Genomic DNA, 8,081 nt, shown 5'->3' with positions numbered 1-8,081 from the left:
CCGTTCAACCCCTCCCATCTATCTCTTAACACCATCCATATTGGGTTTCTATTTGCCATATTTTTCAACTGTTTAGTGATGTTTCACAAAAAGTTCTGAACCTTTCTATTCTCAGAATTTTTACAGATTTTAAATCAAAAATTACATTTTTTTGCTAAAACTATTATTATATTATTGATTGATTGACTATGACTTTTCAGATCACCCAGAAGTGCTATCTGCAGAGTTAGCTCCAGATAGGTTTTGCAATTCTTCAGTCATTCATGGACCTGTGACCAAAAACAAGCTGCATATGGGCAGTACAAAAATAAATTATCTAATGATTCTGTCTCTTCGTAGCAAAATTTGCAGAGCTGGGAAGATTGTATCCCCATATATATATATATATATATATATATATATATATATATATATATATATATATATATAAACATTCTATTGGTTGCAATAATTTTGTGTAATAAATTAAAATTGAAAAATTGGTTTTGAATCCGGCATCATTTTGTGTATCAGTTCATAAACCATGTGCCATGGAATCGGTACATCGAAAATCTAAACTATTTTGCAATCTATAGGGAAGAGCTGTCAATTTTTTGGTCCTTAAATGAAACTGGTATACGTTTTTATTTATCTCAATTTTCTTTAACCAATTATGGTCTTTAATGCAGGGCTGCCAGACAGGTTCCCTACTTTTTTCCCCTTCGGCTTTCCTCTTCAATTTTTGTGGTAATTAGTTGGTTTTAGTTTTGTGTAGAGCAGACATATACATATATGTTTGTTAGCTGTACGTTTGACTGTACGTTTGTATATTTATTTTTTACACCATTTAACTAGGCAATTCAGTTAAGAACAAATGTTTATTTACAATGACAGCCTAGGAACAGTGGGTTAACTTCCTTGTTCAGGGGCAGAATGACAGATTTTTAACTTGTCAGCTCGGGGAGTCGATCGAGCAACCTTTCAGTTACTGGCCCAACACCCTAACCACTGGGCTACCTGCCACCCTCGTTATATGATACTGCTAAAGCAACACTCGAGTGGTTTAAGGGGAAACATTTAAATGTCTTGGAATGGCCTAGTCAACACCCAGACCTCAATCCAATTGAGAATCTGTGGTATGACTTAAATATTGCTGTACATCAGCGCAACCCATCCAACTTGAAGGAGCTGGAGCAGTTTTGCCTTGAAGAATGGGCAAAAATCCCAGTGGCTACATGTGCCAAGCTAATAGAGACAAACCCCAAAGAGACTTAAAGCTGTAATTGCTGAAAAAGGTGGATCTTTCTTGTTTAACACGAAAAAATATTTTGCATCTTCAAAGTGGTAGGCATGTTGTGTAAATCAAATGATACAAACCTCACAAAATCCATTTCAATTCCAGATTGTAACAAAATAGGAAAAATGCCAAGGGGGGTGAATACATTCACATGCCTCTGTATATGTCACTACCTTTGATTCCTTCCCCAGGCATTATTGTTTTTGTTTTGAGTTTCATGTCAGTGTGCTGTTAGTGGTGCTTGTTTTGAAATATGTTCTGTTTATTTTATTAAAACACTCACTCCCTGAACTTGCTTCCCGACTCTCAGCGCACATCATTACAGAATGACGCCTCACCAAAGCGAAGCATCAGGGTTTTTGTTTTGTGTTGGAGGGCGGGTCTGGGTGTCCGAACCGGAACTACCTGGGGGGCCTCTGCCGGTTTCTCCGGTTCCCATGCCTCAGCTGGCTCGAAGGGGTTCCATACCCCAGCGGGATCAATAGGCTCCCATGCCTCAGCTGGCTCGATACCAGGCGGTGATTCAACCGGGCAGGATGCTTTCGATGGTGCAGCTGTAGAACCTTCTGAGGATCTGGCGACCCATGCCAAAACTTTTCAGTCTCCTGAGGGGGAAAGGCTTTGTCGTGCCCTCTTCACGACTGTCTTGGTATGTTTGGACCATGATTGTTCATTGGTGATGTGAACACCAAGGAACTTGAAACTCTCGACTCGTTCCACTACAGCCCCGTCGATATCTTGATTTGGATCTCTTTTAGTCCCCATTTGGACTCATCTTCCTAGAGTCCTTAAACATTCAAATACAATTTATTATACGAACACATTTCCACATATAACACACTATTACATTACATACATAATATACTAACATAATGACCCAACTAATACTCAATTTAAAATTATCTTATCGACTGATGACCAATCAAGAACATTGCGCATGACTACAACAGAAGAACCATATCTCCACCTTAAAACCATCCCTGCTGCTTTGTTCTGTGCATTCAAAAGCCTCCTAACTTCACTTGATGATGCATTTCCCCAGACCACAGAACAGTAGTTCACCTGACTCTCAATTAATGCTTGTGTTATTTGCTGAAGAATTTTTCCTGGTAAATATTTAGCTATTATTCTGATTATGCATGCTGTTTTAATATTTTTTTTACAAAGATTAGTTATTTGAGACGACCATGATAAGCAGTTGTCTAGTTGCACGCCCAATAGTTTGGTTTCTGCCATTTCTTCAATTTGTACTCCTCCCATACTTAATTCTATCCCATGCTGTTTTTGCCTTTTCCCTAGTGAAACAGACCAACATAACCTTGGTTTTCTTGGTGTTTAAAACAGGTTTGTTTTGGCAAACTCACTCCCTTATATTCTCCAAATCTCCTTGTAAAGCTTGCTGTACCAGTTGAACCGTTTGTCTTGCTGCATAAATTGTAGTATCATCTACAAATATAGTAGCTTGAGTTTCAGCTAAGGCATAGGGAAGGTCGTTGGTATATATTAAATAGAGGCCCAAGGCAGCTGCCCTGCGGTATTCCACAGTTTAACACGAGGGGAAGAAAATGAACCATTGATATAGGTGGACTGTTTCCTGTCAGTTAGATATGACTGTACCCAATTCAATGCTACCACCTTAAAACCATAATGCATTCATTTTGTCAAAATTATTTCATGATCCACTAAATCAAATGCTGCACTGAAATCTAAAAATAGTACACCCACAAACTTGCCATTATCCATAGCATTGAGCCACTGGTCAGTCATGTCAACCAATGCAGTGGTAGTGGAATGTTTTTTGCAATAAGCATGCTGATTGGCTGTAATTAGATCATTCTTTTTCATGTACTCCCATATTTGTCGACTCACAATACCCTCAAATATCTTACTGAGTGTAGGGAGTAGACGAATTGGTCGACTATTGGCAGGAGTAATTGGTTCTTTGCAGTCTTTTGGAATAGGACACAGTTTCGCATGCTTCCATACATTTGCAAACATCCCTTTTTCCAGTGACCAATTAAATATGTTTCTTAGTGGAACTGCAGTCTGGGGAGCAGCACATAGAAAATAAATATTAATGGGGGCCTGTTTGGACCGCCTTTCCTGTAGTCCACGATCAGCTCCTTTCTCTTGTTCACATTGAGGGAGAGATTTTTGTCCTGGCACCACATTGACAGTTCTCTTACCTCCTCCCTATAGGCCTTCTCATCGTTGTCGGTGATCAGGCCTACCACTGTTGTGTCGTCAGTAAACTTAATGATGCTGTTGGAGTCATGTTTGGCCACGCAATCGTGGGTGAACAGGGAGTACAGGAGGGGACTAAGTACAAGCCCCTGAGGGGCCCCTGTGTGAAGGATCAGCGTGGCAGACGTGTTCTTGCCTAATCTTACCACCTGGGGTCGGCCAATCAGGAAGTCCAGGATCCAGTTGCAGAGGGAGGTGTTTAGTCCCAGAGACGTTAGCTTAGTGATGAGCTTTGTGGACACTATGGTGTTGAACGCTGTGCTGTAGTCAATGAACAGCATTCTCACATAGGTGTTATTTTTTCAAGGTGGGAAAGAGCAGTGTGGAGTACGATTGAGATTGCATTATCTGTAGATCTGTTGGGGCAGTGTGTGAATTGGAGTGGGTCTAGAGTATCCGGCAGGATGCTGTTGATGCTTTCAAAGCACTTCATGGCTACCAACGTGAGTGCTACGGGGCGGTAGTCATTTAGGCAGGTTACCTTCACTTCCTTGGACACTGGGACTATGGTGGTCTGCTTGAAACATGTAGGTATTACAGACTCGGTCAGGGAGAGGTTGAAAATGTCAGTGAAGACACTTGGTCCGTGCATGCTTTGAGTACACGTCCTAGTGATCCTAGTGATCCGTCCAGCTTTGTGAATGTTGACCTGTTTAAATGTTTTGTTCACATCGTCTATCGAGAGCGTTATCACACAGTCATCCCAAACAGCTGGTGCTCTCGTGCACGCTTCAGTCTTGCTTGCCTAGAAGCAAGCATAAAAGGTATTTAGCTCGTCTAGTAGGCTCGCGTCACTGGGCAGCTCGCGCCTTGGTTTCCCTTTGTAGTCCGTAATAGTTTTCGAGCCCTGCCACATCCGACGAGCCTCAGAGCCAGTGTAGTAGGATTCAATCTTAATCCTGTATTGACGCTTTGCTTGTTTGATGGTTCGTCTGAGGGCATAGCAGGATTTCTTATAAGCATTCGGATTAGTCTCCCGCTCCTTGAAAGTGGCAGCTCTAGCCTTTAGCTCGATGCGGATGTTGCCTGTAATCCATGGCTTCAGGTTGGGATATATACATACTGTTAATGTGGGGATGACGTCGTCGATGCACTAATTGATGATTAGCCTATTCCAATGTAGCCTATTCCAGTCTGTGCTAGCAAAACAGTCCTGTAGTGTAGCATCTGCGTCATCTGACCACTTCCGTATTGAGCGAGTCACTGGTACTTCCTGCTTTAGTTTTTGCTTGTAAGTAGGAATCAGGAGGATATAATTATGGTCAGATTTGCCAAATGGAGGGCGGGAAAGAGCTTTGTATGCATCTCTGCGTGTGGAGTGAAGGTGGTCTAGGATTCTTTTTCCTCTGGTTGCACGTGACATTTGGCAACATTTTTGGTAAAACTGATTTAAGTTTGCCTGCATTAAATTCCCCGGCCACTAGGAGCACCGCTTCTGGGTGAGCATTTTCTTCATTGCCTATGGCCTTATAGAGTTGGTTGAGAACGGTCTTAGTGCCAGCTTTGTTCTGTGGTGGTAAATAGACAGCTACAAATAATATAAATGAGAACTCTCTTGGTAGATTGTGTGGTCTACAGATTATCATAAGTCATCATAAATTCTCTACCTCAGGTGAGAAATGCCTTGAGAATTCTTTAATATTAGACATTGCGCACCAGCTGTTCTTGACAAATAGACTCACACCCCCACCCCTCGTCTTACCTCTGTTCTGCGGTGCATTGTAAATTCCGCCAGGTCTATATTATCCGTATCATCATTCAGCCATGTCCTGGTGAAACATAAGATATTACATTTTTTTAATGTGCTGTTGGTAGGATAATCTTAATCATAGGTCATCAATTTTATTTTCCAATGATTGCACGTCAGCAAGAAGAATGGATGGCAGTGGAAGTTTACTCGCTCGTCTGCGGAGTGTCAGATGGCAGACCGATTCTGAGGCCCCTTTTCCTGCGTCTTTTCTTCAAGCAAATTAAGGAGATCTGGGCCTGTTCCAGTGAAAGCAGTATAGCCTTCTCGTCGGGCTCGTTCAAGGAAAAGGTTTCTTCCAGTCCGCGGTAAGTTATCGCTGTTCTGAAACCGTTTTCTCCGTTCGGTGGGTGTGCCGGGTGTGGCTTGAAGCAATGAGTGACGTATTTTAAAAGGGCAGTGGTGCAATTTGAATGCACAACCCAACCCTCCCTGTTTTTTAACTGGCCGTTCAGTACAGCACCATTTTCATTCAATTGAGTGTTCTATTAAGTTATGTGCTGAATGCAGCCCTGACCAATTGAGCTAAATGATCATTTCAGTGATTGCTTAAATTAAACACAACTGGTCCTCCAGGTTGGTTAAATCAGAAACATGAAGTGCCTGTGGCACTCCAGGACCAGGGTTGCCTACCCCTTCCCTAGAGATATTGATAACCACGTTTCCAGCCGAACCTTTTTGTGAGTAAAGTGCTTGTAGTATAAAAAAATTCATTACAGGCTTGATGGAAACAGAAACATTTTCGTAAAACTTTTAAAATGTAGATCAAACAAAATACGTTAGACAAGGTGGGATCTGTTTGTGTCGGTAAAATTAATATGTGGGAAATGTCGGTGGAAACTCTTTTACGTTCAAATATTGATATAATAACGATCACATCAGCGTAAAACCCACTACGACTAATCAGGAAAGAATTCAGTTTATTCGACTACAGATTAAATCATTTATGATGAACTTCACAGGATGTTGAATGTGCAAGTGATGAGCTTGATGTTCCTTTCCAATAAATATAAATAAATAAGGGTCTTATTCTAGTGACATGATTATCGATGCTTACCTGCCATTTGACAAATAAAAATGATCTTGCTCTTTTGTCCATAATAATCTAATCATGTAGGCTATACCTGGGGCGGCAGCGTAGCCTAGTGGTTAGAGCGTTGGACTAGTAACCGGAAGGTTGCGAGTTCAAACCCCCGAGCTGACAAGGTACAAATCTGTCGTTCTGCCCCTGAACAGGCAGTTAACCCACTGTTCCTAGGCCGTCATTGAAAATAAGAATGTGTTCTTAACTGACTTGCCTGGTTAAATAAAGGTAAAATTAAATTAAAATACCTGCACTCTAGCCAACAGCACAGTTACAGTACTGTGAGAGAACTGTCGGTAGAGTTAAAAATGCGATGGAATCCCAAATAACTAGTATTTGTTATTCGGTACATGGGTATTTAACTGCAAAATTTATTTTTATGTGCACTATGTCATCATACACAGCCTTTAATCAATTTAATGGAAACACAAACTCCTGGTGGGAAAATGTGCATATTGTTTTTATGCAAATTTTAGAATATTCGCATGAAAATCTGTTGCCAATTGGATGGAAACCTAGCTAATGACACTAACAAAAGGGTTGAATTGTTCAGCAACATGTGCAATAATTGCTAACGTGGCTTTAGTGAAGAAAGATACATGATGTGACATGGGCTTGGATGGTGGCACACATCTTCTTCAAGCTTTCTGACTGAATACTTGAATACTCTGTCAACAATTATTGTATGTAACCACTCAAATTCATACAAACTCCTACGGATGCAATCATTGACTTACATTCACTATATCGGCTTGTCACGTTCTTCAATCTTGTCTGGGATATATATTGTAGTTGACTGACCTGTGTGATGTATCTGACATGCATTAATAAAAATGTATTCACCCTGGACATGAGACTTGCATTTACTTTTCAACTTTTGAATCATAAGCTCCAAATGTTGTCTTTGTTTAAGTTACCACATGACAAGGTAGTGAGTGCTAGAAAGAGCGAGAGCCCTTACCCCTGACCTCCCTCTGGTCCAGGGCCTCCTCCCTAGTATCATGCAATGTAAACGAAAACAATATGGTGACTTACTGACACAAGGTGCTCCGTGTTCCTGCTGGTAGCAAGCCTCAACCTGGATGCATAGAAATGTACCGCCTTGTAGTATGGTTCCATCCATCTCCACCAGGCTCTAAGAAGTCAAATGACAAACCTGCAGAGAAAAATAAAATACAATTGTATCTGTATTTAGGATTCATGTATCAGTTTGCCTACTTCACATTCATGTCTGTAAATGACAACAATAGATCTGATTAAAAGTACGCATGCAATTTTGTGATAACGGCTATGACAAAATACATGGCATACGTGAATTTATAGCTAGCTAAGAAATTATTTATATTATGCCACCACGTTTCATCTCACTAACAATTGCTAAGGCAAAGAGCAAATTCCATGATTGTAGCTAATCCATATTGTTGCTAGCTTCACATAGGTTATTTCCATCATGATAACATGCTCCTCCTTATTTGACTGTAGTTAGCTAGATGCCTGTAAATGTTAAGACCTAATTTAACAGCCAAATGGCTTCAAATATGGATGCTGTCAATAATTAGCCAATGTAGCTAACTAGCTAAATAAATGACAACCCTATTAAATACGAGTGGTGCACTGCATCTCAGTGCTAGAGGCGTCACTACAGACCCTAGTTGCAGACGACACAACAGTGATAGGCCTGATCACCGACAATGACGAGACAGCCTATAAGGAGGAGGTCAGAGACCTGA

The sequence above is a fragment of the Oncorhynchus kisutch genome, linkage group LG21, assembly GCF_002021735.2.
Source record: "Oncorhynchus kisutch isolate 150728-3 linkage group LG21, Okis_V2, whole genome shotgun sequence".
In the NCBI taxonomy this organism is placed as follows: domain Eukaryota; kingdom Metazoa; phylum Chordata; class Actinopteri; order Salmoniformes; family Salmonidae; genus Oncorhynchus; species Oncorhynchus kisutch.
The sequence above is the reverse complement of the archived record's forward strand: the minus strand, read 5'-3'. Positions refer to the sequence as shown.